A 15,443-nucleotide genomic window follows, 5' to 3' on the forward strand; every position below is an offset into this window, starting at 1 on the left:
GAACAAAGCATTAGCACATAGTGAATACATGAACTCCTCAAACTATGGTCATCACCGAGAAGTATCCCGATTATTGTCACTTCGGGGTTGTCGGATCATAACACATAATAGGTGACTATAGACTTGCAAGATAGGATCAAGAACTCACATATATTCATGAAAACATAATAGGTTCAGATTTGAAATCATGGCACTTGGGCCCTAGTGACAAGCATTAAGCATAACAAAGTCATAGCAACATCAATCTCAGAACATAGTTGATACTAGGGATCAAACCCTAACAAAACTAACTTGATTACATGGTAAATCTCATCCAAGCCATCACCGTCCAGCAAGCTTACGATGGAATTACTCACGCATGATGGTGAGGATCATGAAATTGGTGATGGAGGATGGTTGATGATGACGACGGCGACGAATCCCCCTCTCCGGAGCCCCGAACGGACTCCAAATCAGCCCTCCCAAGAGAGATTAGGGCTTGGCGGCGGCTCCGCATCGTAAAACGCGATGAAAGTTTCTCTCGATTTTTTCTCCGCGAAACAGAATATATGGAGTTGGAGTTGAGGTCGGTGGAGCGTCAGTGGGACCACGAGACAGGGGGCACGCCCACCACCCTTATGGACAGGGTGTGGGCCCCCTGGCCTTGATTCGTTTGCCAGTATTTTTTATATTTTCCAAAACTTATCTCCGTGGATTTTCAGGTCATTCCGAGAACTTTTGTTTTTTGCACAACAAACTAACACCATGGCAGTTCTGCTAAAAACAGCGTCAGTCCGGGTTAGTTTCATTCAAATCATGCAAATTAGAGTCCAAAACAAGGGAAAAAGTGTTTGGAAAAGTAGATACGTTGGAGACATATCAACTCCCCCAAGCTTAAACCTTTGCTTGCCCTCAAGCAATTCAGTTGATAAACTGAAAGTGATACAGAAAAACTTTTACAAACTCTATTTGCTCTTGTTGTTGTAAACATGTAAAGCCAGCATTCAGGTTTTCAGCAAGTATTATGAACTAACCATACTCACAATAACACTTAGGTCTCACAATTGATCATATCAATGGCATAATCAGCTAGCGAGCCATAATAATGAAACTCGGATGACAACACTTTCTCAAAACAATCATAATATGATATAACAAACTGGTATCTCACTAGGCCTTTCTGAGACCTCAAAACATAAATGCAGAGCACCTTTAAAGATCAAGGACTGACTAAACATTGTAATTCATGGTAAAGAGATCCAGTCAAGTCATACCCAATAAAAACCAATAGTAATGAATGCAAATGACAGTGTGCTCTCCAGCGGGTGCTTTTAATAAGAGGGATGATGACTCAACATAAAAGCAAATAGATAGGCCCTTCGTAGAGGGAAGCGGGGATTTGTGGAGGTGCCAGAGCTCGATTTTAAAATAGAGATGAATAACTTTTTGAGATGGCTATATGTTCCATACTACATGCATTATAGGCGGTTCCCAAACAGAATGGTAAAAGTATATACTCCCCCACCACTGATACGTCTCCAACGTATCTATATTTTTTTATTGTTCCATGCTATTATGTTACCCCTTTTGGATGTTTATGGGCTTTATTCTACACATTTATATCATTTTTGGGACTAACATACTAACCGGAGGCCCACCCCGTATTGCTATTTTTTTTGCCTATTTCAGTATTTCGAAGAAAAGGAATATCAAACGGAGTCCAAACGGAATGAAACCTTCGGGAGCGTTATTTTTGGAACAAATCTGATCCGGATAGCCTGGAGTGCAAGTCAAGAAATCTCCGAGGGCCCCACAAGAGAGGAGGGCGCGCCCCCCTATCTCGTGGGCCCCTCGGGCATCCACCGACGTACTTCTTCCTCCTATATATGTCCACGGACCCCGAAAACATCCTGGAGCACCACGAAACACAATTTCCACCGCCGTAACCTTCTGTATCCGCGAGATCCCATCTTGGAGCCTTCGTCGGCACTCTGCCGGAGGGGGAATTGATCATGGAGGGCTTCTACATCAAAACCATAGCCTCTCCGATGAGTTGTGAGTAGTTTACCACGGAGCTACGGGTCCATATTTATGAGCTATATGGCTTCTTCTCTCTTTTTGGATCTCAATACAATGTTCTCCCCCTCTCTTGTGGATATCTATTCGATGTAATCTCTTTTTGCGGTGTGTTTGTTGAGATCCGATGAATTATGGGTTTATGATCAGATTTATCTATGGATATTAATTGAATCTTCTCTGAATTCTTTTGTGTATGATTGAGTTATCTTTATAAGTCTCTTCGAATTATCAGTTTGGTTTGGCCTACTAGATTGATCTTTCTTGCCATGGGAGAAGTGTTTAGCTTTGGGTTCAATCTTGTGGTGATCTTACGCAGTGACAGAAAGGGTTGCAAGACACGTATTGTATTGTTGCCATCGAGGATAACAAGATGGGGTTTATATCATATTGCATGAGTTTATCCCTCTACATCATGTCATCTTGCTTAATGCGTTGCTCTGTTCTTATGAACTTAATACACTAGATGCATGCTGGATAGTGGCCGATGTGTGGAGTAATAGTAGTAGATGCAGGCAGGAGTCGGTCTACTTGTTATGGACGTGATGCCTATATACATGATCATGCCTAGATAACGTCATAATTATTTGCTTTTCTATCAATTGCTCGACAGTAATTTGTTCACCCACCGTAATACTTATGCTCTCGAGAGAAGCCTCTAGTGAAACCTATGGCCCTCGGGTCTATCTCTTATCATATTTGCTTTCAATCTACTTTTATTTGCATCTTTACTTTTCTGCATCTATATCACAAAATACCAAAAATATATTTATCTTATCATACCATCTCTATCAGATCTCACTTTCGTAAGTGATCGTGAAGGGATTGACAACCCCTTTATTGTGTTGGTTGCGAGTTCTCAGTTTGTTTGTGTAGGTGCGTGGGACTTTTGAGGAGCCTCCTACTGGATTGATACCTTGGTTCTCAAAACTGAGGGTAATACTTACGCTACACTTTGCTGCATCACCCTCTCCTCTTCGGGGAAAACCAACGCTAGCTCAAGCCATAGCAAGAAGGATTTCTAGCGCCGTTGCCGGGGAGGTATTCGCTCAAGTCAAGACATACCAAGTACCCATCACAAACCCATCTCCCTCGCATTTACATTATTTGCCTCTCTTTTTCCTCTCCCCCCACTTCACCTTTGCCGTTTTATTCGCCTCCTCCTTCCCAATCTCCTCCTCTCTTTTCCGTTTGCCTTGCCTTTGCCATGGCCGAGTCAAAAAGAACTAAGGGTTTTCTCCCGAGCTCTAGTGCCTTGGACAACCCATCTATCCTCTCTAAGCTCATGAACAATGACACTATAAGACCCACCAGGGTCTCCACTGAGAGCTTGGATAATTTTGATGAGGATGACTCTGGAATTTTTCGTTATTTACTTGATGAGTCTTTAAAAGATGCTTGGGATAGGTTATTAAGAATTCGGGCTAGCTATGTGCCACAATATCAAATTGAAGATTACTTAAAGAGTTTTAATGTGGGCTTGCATGCTTCTTTTAAACAAGTTTTAGATTCTATTTTTGAAGGAAGTTTTCTTGAAAGGGATGCTATAGATACTTATGAAAAGATGAAAACCATATTTGGGCACCCTTTGAATGATAAGATTGAATCAACTACTCTCTTGTGCTTTTATCAAAATGAAATTATTAAAGAGATGAAGTCTAGTTTGGAGGCAAACTTCCGTAACGTGCTTAATCTTACTTCTTCCATTAATGGCCATGTGCTTACTTTTAATAGAAGAATGAATGCTATAGAAAGGATATCCCCCTCATGAAGTGCCAAAGATGGCACTAGTTAGATCTATCCTTGCTTTTATGCCTAGCTAGGGGCGTTAAACGATAGCGCTAGTTGGGAGGCAACCCAATTTTTCTTTATGTTCTTTGCTTTTTTTCCTGTTTAGTAATAAATCTTGCATCTACTTTATGTTTAGATGTGTTTTTATCTTTTAATTAGTGTTTGTGCCAAGTAGAACCTATAGGATAAGCTACGATGATAGTTGATTTGATTCTGCTGAAAAACAGAAACTTTGTGCTCACGATAAAAAATTCAATAAATCAAAGAAACGTGCTTTTGCATTTATTCTTTCTGATGCTGATCAATAGACAAATTTTCCAGTACGTCCTATTTTGGTAGGATTTTTAGAGTTCCAGAAGTTTGCTTTAGTTACAGATTGCTACAGACTGTTCTATTTTTGACAGATTCTGTTTTTCATGTGTTGTTTGCTTATTTCAATGCATCTATGGCTAATAAATTAGTTTATAAACCATAAGGAAGTTGGAATACAGTAGGTTTAACACCCAAATAAATAAAGAATCAGTTCATTACAGTACATTATGTGGTGGTTTTCTTTTCTTTCACTAACGGAGCTTATAAGATTTCCTGTTGAGTTTTGTGTTGTGAAGTTTTCAAGTCTTGGGTAAAGCTTTTATGGACTATGGAATAAAGGGTGGCAAGAGCCTAATCTTGGGGATGCCCATGGCACCCCAAGATATTCAAGAGTAGCCAAAAGCCTAAGCTTGGGGATGCCCCGGGAAGCCATCCCCTCTTTCGTCTTCGTTCATTGGTAACTTTACTTGGAGCTATATTTTTATTCGCCACATGATATGTGTTTTGCTTGGAGCGTCTTGTATTATGTTAGTTTACCACAATCATATTTGCTGTACACACCTTTTGGGAGAAGCCTTTTTTATTATAATTTCCTAGAATACTCTATGTGCTTCACTTATATCTTTTGAGCTTGATAGTTTTTGCTCTAGTGCTTCACTTATATCTTTTAGAGCACGACGGTGGTGTCTTAATTTTGAAGAAATTGCTAGTCTCTCATGCTTCACGTATATTATTTTTGAGAGTATTTTAGGACAGCATGGTATTTGCTTTTTGTTACAAAGTTGGTCCTAGAATGATGAGCATCCAAGTTGGGTATAATAAAAACTATCATAGGAAGTGAATTGGATGCTATGATCAACTTAATACTTGATAATTGTTTTGAGATATGGAGGTAGTAATATTAAAGTCATGCTAGTTGGGTGATTATGGTTTTAAAGAATTCTTTTGTTGAAGTTTGTGATTCCCGTAGCATGCACGTATGGTGAACCGCTTTGTGATGAAGTTGGAGCACAATTTTATTTATTGATTGTCTTCCTTATGAGTGGCAGTCGGGGACGAGCGATGGTACTTTCCTACCAATCTATCCCCCTAGGAGCATGCGCGTAGTGCTTTGATTTTTGATTACTTCTAAATTTTTGCAACAAGTATATGAGTTCTTTTGATTAATGTTGAGTCCATGGATTATACGCACCCTTTCACCCTTCCACCATTGCTAGCCTCTTTTGTGCCGCGCAATTTTCGCCGGTACCATACACCCACCATACTCCTTCCTCAAAACAGCCACCATACCTACCTATTATGGCATTTCCATAGCCATTCCGAGATATATTACCATGCAACTTTCCACCGTTCCGTTCATATGACACACATTACTTTTGTCATATTGCTCTTTGCGTGATCATGTAGTTGACATTGTATTTGTGGCAAGGCCATCTTCATAATTTTCATACATGTCGCTCTTGAGTCATTGCATATCCCGGTACACCGCCGGAGGCATTCATATAGAGTCATATTTTGTTCTAGCTTTGAGTTGTAAATCCATAAAAGTGTGATGATCTTCATTATTAGAGCATTGTCCTCGTGAGGAAAGGATGAGTAAGGCTATGATTCCCCCACAAGTCGGGATGAGACTTCGGACTTTACAAAAAAAGGAGAAGAAAAAAAATGAGAGTAAAAGAGAGAAGGGACAATGCTACTATCTCCTTTTCCACACTTGTGCTTCAAAATAGCACCATGATCTTCATGATAGAGAGTCTCATATGTTGTCACTTTCATATACTAGTGGGAATTTTTCATTATAGAACTTGGCTTGTATATTCCAATGATGGGCTTCCTCAAAAGTGCCTTAGGTCTTCGTGAGCAAGCAAGTTGGATGCACACCCACTAGTTTCTTTTGTTGAGCTTTCATATATTTATAGCTCTAGTGCATCCGTTGCATGGCACTCCCTACTCACCCACATTGATATCCATTAATAGGCATCTCCATAGTCCGTTGATATGCCTAGTTAATGTGAGACTATCTTCTCCTTTTTGTCTTCTCCACAACCACCATTCTATTCCACATATAGTGCTATGTCCATGGCTCACGCTCATGTATTGTGTGAAAGTTGAAAGAGTTTGAAATTATTAAAGTATGAAACAATTGCTTGGCTCGTCATCGGGGTTGTGCATGATTATATACTTTGTGTGATGAAGATAGAGCATAGCCAGACTATATGATTCTGTAGGGATAACTTTCTTTAGCCATGTTATTTTGAGAAGACATGATTACCTTGTTTAGTATGCTTGAAGTATTACTATTTCTTATGTCTTTATGAACTTTTATTTTGTATTAATTGGATCTGAACATTCATGCCACAATGAAAGAAAATTACATTATGAATTATGCTAGGTAGCATTCCACATCAAAAATTCTCTTTTTATCATTTACCTACTCGAGGACGAGCAGGAATTAAGCTTGGGGATGCTTGATACGTCTCCAACGTATCTATAATTTTTGATTGTTCCATGCTATTATATTACCCCTTTTGGATGTTTATGGGCTTTATTCTACACATTTATATCATTTTTGGGACTAACCTACTAACCGGAGGCCCAGCCCATATTGCTGTTTTTTTGCCTATTTCAGTATTTCGAAGAAAAGGAATATCAAACGGAGTCCAAACGGAATGAAACCTTCGGGAGCGTTATTTTTGGAACAAATCTGATCCGAAGAGCCTGGAGTGCAAATCAAGAAATCTCCGAGGGCTCCACGAGATAGGAGGGCCCCCCCCCTAGGGGCGCGCCCCCCTATCTCGTGGGCCCCTCGGGCGTCCACCGACGTACTTCTTCCTCCTATATATGTCCACGGACCCCGAAAACATCCAGGAGCACCACGAAACACAATTTCCACCGCCGTAACCTTCTGTATGCTGGATAGCGGTCGATGTGTGGAGTAATAGTAGTAGATGCAGGCAGGAGTCGGTCTACTTGTTATAGACGTGATGCCTATATACATGATCATGCCTAGATAACGTCATAATTATTCGCTTTTCTGTCAATTGCTCGACAGTAATTTGTTCACCCACCGTAATACTTATGCTCTCGAGAGAAGCCTCTAGTGAAACCTATGGCCCTCGGGTCTATCTCTTATCTTATTTGCTTTCAATCTAATTTTATTTGCATCTTTACTTTTCTGCATCTATATCACAAAATACCAAAAATATATTTATCTTATCATACCATCTCTATCAGATCTCACTTTCGTAAGTGACCGTGAAGGGATTGGCAACCCCTTTATTGTGTTGGTTGCGAGTTCTTAGTTTGTTTGTGTAGGTGCGTGGGACTTTTGAGGAGCCTCCTACTGGATTGATACCTTGGTTCTCAAAACTGAGGGTAATACTTATGCTACACTTTGCTGCATCACCCTCTCCTCTTCGGGGAAAACCAACGCTAGCTCAAGACGTAGCAAGAAGGATTTCTAGCGCCGTTGCCGGGGAGGTATTCGCTCAAGTCAAGACATACCAAGTACCCATCACAAACCCATCTCCCTCGCATTTACATTATTTGCCTCTCTTTTTCCTCTCCCCCCACTTCACCTTTGCCGTTTTATTCGCCTCCTCCTTCCCAATCTCCTCCTCTCTTTTCCGTTTGCCTTGCCTTTGCCATGGCCGAGTCAAAAAGAACTAAGGGTTTTCTCCCGAGCTCTAGTGCCTTGGACAACCCACGGTGCGCCATTACTAGTTTTGACCCAAAATTCCCCCGAATGCACCCCCCCATGGACCGCCTTTTCAGTTTCAAAAAAATAAAAGAAAATGATGGAAATGTCAAAAAAATAAAAGAAAATAAGTTTCCCATGTGATATGTGGTCTAGTTGTTGGAAAAATTTGCAAATATGAATTTCGACTTTATTTGCAAAATCTCTCGAAAAATTGTAAAATGGGCATAACTTTTGCATACTAACTCGGACGAAAAGGTTTTTTATATGAAAATCATCTACTCAAAAAGTTACATCCGAATTTAACTGGGGGAACCCCGTTAAACATTTTCCAAATCCTCAAAAACCTAACAGAAAAAAAGTTATGGGGCTTTTAAGATCTGGAGGCAAAAAAATTCAAAAAATTTCAAACTTACTAGTGGCACACCGTTTGCTAGGTGCGCCACTAGTAACAGAAAAAAATAGTTTCGAAAAAAATATCGGGATTTTTTTTCAAAATATGATACGTAATATGAACGGAAGTTTGAAATAATTTTTCAAAATTTCGTCACACTCATGAACATGAACAAAGTCCTAAACATCAACAAGGTTTAATAGGATTGATATGCTAGATATATCAACAAGTGCGTGTGAAGTGAGTTGGTGCTGGGGTTGGATAGAACTCTGAAGTTAAGCGTGCTTGGGCTGGATTAGTGGGAGGACGGGTGACCTTTCGGGAAGTTTGACCACAGAGTGTGATTTGACCCGAGATTAAGCATATTGACCCGAGAATAAGAAAAAAACCGAAAAAAATTAAAAAAAATGATTTTTTTTAAAGAAAATGTTACTAATGGCGCACTCCTATGTGGTGTGCCATTACAAAGTGAGATAGTAATGGCGCACCTCTAGGCATACTAATGGCGCACCTGTAGTTTGACCACGGAGTGTGATTTGACCCGAGATTAAGCATATTGACCCGAGAATAAGAAAAAAACCGAAAAAAATTAAAAAAAATGAATTTTTTTTAAAAAAATGTTACTAATGGCGCACTCCTATGTGGTGTGCCATTACTAAGTGAGATAGTAATGGCGCACCTCTAGGCATACTAATGGCGCACCAGTGGTGCGCCATTAGTAAAAAAACACTAGTGGCGTGGTGTAGTGCGCCATTAGTAGGCCTTTTCCTAGTAGTGTGATTTGCTTTGATCTTTTTGGATCATGGGACTGGGCATCCCGGTTACCGGCCCTTTCTCGTGAATGAGGAGCGGAGTCCACTCCTCTTGAGAATAACACACCTAACATGGAAGATACAGGCAGCCCTAGTTGAAACATGAGCTGCTAGAGCATACAAAAACAAAATTTCATTTGAAGGTTTGGAGTTTGGCACATACAAATTTACTTGGAACGGCAGGTAGATACCGCATATAGGAAGGTATGGTGGACTCATATGGAATAACTTTGGGGTTTAAGAAGTTTGGATGCACAAGCAGCATGCCCGCTTAGTACAGGTGAAGGCTAGCAAAAGACTGGGAAGCGACCAACTGAGAGAGCGACAACATTCATGAACATGCATTAAAATTAATTTATACTAAGTACAAGCATGAGTAGGATATAATCTACCATGAACATAAATATCGTGAATGCTATGTTGATTTGTTTCAACTACATGCGTGAACATGTGCCAAGTCGAGTCACTCAATTCATTCAAAGGAGGATACCATCCCATAATACCACATCATAATCATTTTAATAGCATGTTGGTACGCAAGGTAAACCATTATAACTCAAAGCTAATCAAGCATGGCACAAGAAACTATAATCTCTAAATGTCATTGCAAATATGTTTACTTCATAATAAGCTGAATCAGGAACTATGAACTCATCATATTTACAAAAGCAAGAGAGGTCGAGTTCATACCAGCTTTTCTCATCTCAATCAGTCCATCATATATCTTCATTATTGCCTTTCACTTGCACGACCGAACGATGTGTATAATAATAATAGTGCACGTGCATTGGACTAAACTGGAATCTGCAAACATTGAACTCAAGAGAGAAGACAAGGTAATATGGGCTCTAAGTTAAATAAACAATCATGCATATAAGAGCCACTAAGCATTTTCAATATGGTCTTCTACTCTCGACCCCGAAAGAAAAGGAAAGAAAATAAAACTATTTACACGGGAAAGCTCCCAACAAGTAAGAAGAAGAATGAGAAATCTTTTTGGGTTTTCATTTTAATTCTACTACAAGCAAGGAAATTAAACTAAATAATTTTTTTGGTTTTTCTTAAGGTTTATCAAACACACAAGAAGAAAGCGAGAAAAAGAAATAAAACTAACATGGATAATACAATGAAAGAGTGTGAGCACCGACAGCTAGAATAGTGTGTGAACATGAATGTAAAGTCAGTGAGAAATATGTACTCCCCCAAGCTTAGGCTTTTGGCCTAAGTTGGTCTAATGCTAGGGGTAGCCTGGCTGATATCCGTAGTTGTAACTGGGGTCGTACTGAGATGCAGTAGTGAATGCCTCCTGAGCTGCGGCATGTTGGCGAGCCGCCTCTGCTCTCCCCTCGTGTTCAGCTGCTTCCTCCCTGGTAACAACATATCTTCCTTTTACCTGGTAATCAAAAAGGAAAGGAGCAGGAAGAGTAACATGAACATAGCTATGTCTATCAAAGATTAGTCGATACTGGAGGAATTGTTCATTCCTCCTAAGAAAATGATGTTTGACCATAGCGTCATAATCTGAATAAGCAGGAGGCAACACCGTTTCCCCCTCTTGTGGGGCTATACCAAGATAATTAGCCACACGGGTCGCATAAATTCCTCCAAATAAACCTCCGGCCCTACCATTATTATGCAACCTACGTGCAACTATTGCCCCCAAGTTGTAATCTTTATTACCTAACACGACACTCTTGAGGACACAAAGATCAGGGACACACATATGACATGCTTCATCTTTACCATTAATGCATCTACCAATCAAGAGAGCAAAATAATGTATGGCAAGAAAATGAATGCTCCCTATGGTAGCTTGTGCTATATCCCTAGATTCTCCCACAGTAATACTAGCAAGAAAGTCTTTATATTCAGATTTGTGGGGATCATTAACATTGCCCCACTGCGGGAGTTTGCAAGCTGTTGTAAAATCCTCTAAGCCCATGGTATAAGATCTATCATAAATATCAAACAGGACACTCTGAGAATTACGTGAACATTTATATTTAAACCTTCTCACAAATGAATCAGTCAATTGATAGTACTGAGGACACTTATCTTGTAAGAAGTCCTCAAGATTGGCATTACGCACATATGCGTCAAATTCATCCTTAAAGCCTACATTGACCATAAAATCGTCTGATGGCCACTCACAAGCTCGCACTTCTGCATCCCTCGGTAGTTCATCGTCTTGCTCACGCATAGCAAGCCTGGGTCCTTTCTTTATTGAGGAACCACCTTGATACATTCTCCTAGACATATTTCTTTTTCTGAAAAATTTCTGAAATTTTAGTAACTTCAAAATAAAAGTGAATACAACTAAACAAGATTGGTAGCAACTACTCCTACAAGTTCCTAGAGCCTATATCATGCATTAGAATTGCTTGGGACCTCATAAATTTAAGATGCAACCTCAAGAACAGGATCACCTATACAGCAAAAATTTGCAATGAATAAAGCACTAGAACAAAAAGTAATTGGACCAATGGAGGAGTCACATACCAAGCAACAATCTCAAAAAGCAGTTTTTGGAATGGAGCTTTGAGCAAGGAGATCAAAAATCGCAACAAAATGAGCTAGAACTCGTGCTTGAGTTGGATGGGTATTTTTTTTAAGAAGATGGAGTGTGTGGGTGCAGGAATAAGTGGAGGGGGGGCACCGTGGGCCCACAAGACAGGGGGTGCGCCCAGGGGGTGTGGGCGCGCCCTCCACCCTCGTGGCCTGGTGCTTGCCCATCCTGTAGTGTTTTCAGTGCCTAAAATCCTCAAATAATACATAAAAAATCATATTAAATTTGCAGGGCATTTGGAGCACTTTTATTTTCAGGATATTTTTTATTGCACGGATAAATCAGAAAACAGACATATAGTACTATTTTTTCTTTATTTATTCTAAATAACAGAAAGTAAAAAAGAGGGTACAAATTGTTGTGCCTTCTAGTTTCATCCATCTCATGATCATCAAAATGAATCCACTAACAAGGTTGATCATGTCTTGTTAACAAACTCATTCCGAATAACACGGAACCGGAGAAATTTCGAATAACACTAGGTTACCTCAACAGGGATATGAACATCCCCAACAATAAGAATAACATACTTTTTCTTGGCAGTAGGAAGAGGAAATTCAAAACCTCCAATAATGATAGTTGGAATTTTTCCAATAGAGTTGATGCTATGAACTTGAGGTTGTTTCCTCGGAAAGTGTACCGTATTCTCATTACCATTAACATGAAAGTGACATTCCCTTTGTTGCAATCAATAACAGCCCCTGTAGTATTCAAAAAGGGTCTACCAAGGATAATCGACATACTATCGTCCTCGGGAATATCAAGAATAACAAAGTCCGTTAAGATAGTGACATTTACAACCACAACAGGCACATCCTCACAAATACCGATAGGTATAGCAATTGATTTATCAGCCATTTACGAAGGTATTTCAGTAGGTGTCAACTTATTCAATTCAAGTCTATGATATCAAGAGAGAGGCATAACACTAACACCGGCTCCAAGATCACATAAAGCAGTATTAACATAATTTCTTTTAATGGAGCATGGTATAGTTGGTACCCCTGGATCTCCAAGTTTCTTTGGTATTCCACCCTTAAAAGTATAATTTGCAAGCATGGTGGAAATTTCAGATTCCGGTATCTTTCTTTTATTTGTAATGATATCCTTCATATACTTAGCATAAGGATTTACTTTAAGCATATCAGTTAAGCGCATACGTAAGAAGATAGGTCTAATCATTTCAGCAAAGTGCTCAAAATCCTCATCATCCTTTGTCTTGGATGGTTTAGGAGCAAAGGGCATGGGTTTCTGAACCCATGGTTCTCTTTCTTTACTATGCTTCCTAGCAACAAAATCTCTCTTATCATAACGTTGATTCTTTGATTGTGGGTTATCAAGATCAACAGCAGGTTCAATCTCTACATCTTTGTTATTGCTAGGTTGAGCATCAACATGAACATTATCATTAACATTATTACTAGTTCCATGTTCATCACTTGATTGTGTTTCAGCATCATAAATAGAAATATCATTGGCATTCTCAGGTGTGTCTACAACAGGTTCACTAGAAGCATGCAAAGTCCTATCGTTTTTCTTTTTCTCCGTTTTATAAGAACTAGGTGCCTCTAAATTATTCCTCTGAGAATCCTGCTTGATTCTCTTAGGGTGGCCTTCAGGATACAAAGGTTCCTGAGTCATTCTACTAGTTCTAGTAGGCACTCTAACAGCAAAGTCATTTTTATTATTTAACTCATCAAGCAAATCATTTTGAGCTTTAAGTACTTGCTCAGCTTGAGTGGCAACAATAGAAGCATATTCGCTAATGTGTTTAAGTTCACCTTTAAGTCTAGCCATATAATCACTCAAGCGTCCTATCTCGAAAGCATTATTCTTTAATTCTCTACCAACATAAGCATTAAAACTTTCTTGTCTAGCCATAAAGTCATCAAATTCATCTAACCATGGGCTATGAAATTTAGTATAGGGAATTTCAACTTTATCATATCTATAGAGAGAATTTACCTTTACTACCTATGTCAGGTTATCAAGACAATGTGTTTCTTCGACAGGCGGTATATTAAGACCATGTATTTCTTCAATAGGAGGTAAATTCTTAGCATCTTCAGCTTTTATACCTTTTTCTTTCATTGATTTCTTTGCCTCTTGCATATCTTCAGGACTGAGAAATAAAACACCTCTCTTCTTCGGAGTGGGTTTAGGAATAGGCTCAGGAGCTGGCTCAATTGGTTTAGGAATTGCCTCAGGAATTGTCTCAGGAAGAGTCCAATTATTTTCATTAGTCAACATATTATTCAATAGTAATTCAGCTTCGTCAACTGTTCTTTCCCTGAAAACACAACCAGCACAACTATCCAAGTAGTCCTTGGATGCATCGGTTAGTCCATTATAAAAGATATCAAGTATTTCATTTTTCTTAAGAGGATGATCAGGCAAAGCATTAAGTAACCGGAGAAGCCCCCCCAAGCTTGTGGGAGACTCTCTTCTTTATTTGCACAAAATTGTATATTTCCCGCAGGGCAGCTTGTTTCTTATGAGCAGGGAAATATTTAGTAGGGAAGTAATAAATCATATCCCGGGGACTACGCACACAACCAGGATCAAGAGAATTAAACCAAGTCTTAGCATCACCCTTTAATGAGAACGGAAATATCTTAAGGATATAATAATAGCGAGACTTCTCATCATTAGTAAATAGGGTGGCTATATCATTTAACTTGGTAAGATGTGCCACAACAGTTTCAGATTCAAGGCCATAAAAAGGATCAGATTCAACCAAAGTAATTATTTCAGGATCAACAGAGAATTCATAATCCTTATCAGTAACACAGATAGGTGAAGTAGCAAAAGCAGGGTCAGGTTTCATTCTAGCATTAAGAGATTGGTGCTTCCATTTATCTAATAACTTCTTAAGATCGTATCTATCTTTGCAAGCAAAGATAGCTCTAGCAGCTTCCTCATTCATAACATAACTCTCAGGAACAACAGGTAATTCATAATCAGGGGGAGAACTTTCATCATCACTATCATCAATAATAGCATCTTCAATAATTTCATTCTCTCTAACCCTAGCAAGTTGTTCATCAAGAAATTCACCTAATGGCAAAGTAGTATCACGCACAGAAGTAGTTTCATCATAAGTATCATGCATAGCAGAAGTGGCATCATCAATAACATGCGACATATCAGAATTCATAGTAGTAGCAGGTTTAGGTGTCGCAAGCTTACTAATAACAGAAGGAGAATCTAGTGCAGAGCTAGATGGCAGTTCCTTACCTCCCCTCGTAGTTGAGGGCAAAATATTAGTTCTTTCGTCTTTCAAGTTCCTCATAGTGATCAACAGATATAAATCCCAAGTGACTCAAAGAATAGAGCTATGCTCCCCGGCAACGGCGCCATAAATTAGTCTTGATAACCCACAAGTGTAGGGGATTGCAACAACTTTCGAGGGTAGAGTATTTAACCCAAATTTATTGATTCGACACAAGGGGAGCCAAAGAATATTCTTAAGTATTAGTAGTTGAGTTGTCAATTCAACCACACCTAGATAACTTAGTATCTGCAGCAAAGTATTTAGTAGCAAAGTAGTACGATAGTAATGGTAACAGTGGCAAAACTAAAGATAATAGTTTTGTAGTAATTGTAACAGTAGCAACGGAAAAGTAAATAAGCAAAGCACAATATGTGAAAAGCTCGTAGGCATTGGATCAGTGATGGATAATTATGTCGGATGCAATTTCTCATGTAATAGCTATAACATAGGGTGACACAGGACTAGCTCCAGTTCATCAATGTAATGTAGGCATGTATTCTGAATATAGTCATACGTGCTTATGGAAAAGAACTTGCATGACA

The sequence above is a fragment of the Triticum dicoccoides genome, chromosome 2B (genome assembly GCF_002162155.2).
Source record: "Triticum dicoccoides isolate Atlit2015 ecotype Zavitan chromosome 2B, WEW_v2.0, whole genome shotgun sequence".
Classification (NCBI taxonomy): domain Eukaryota; kingdom Viridiplantae; phylum Streptophyta; class Magnoliopsida; order Poales; family Poaceae; genus Triticum; species Triticum dicoccoides.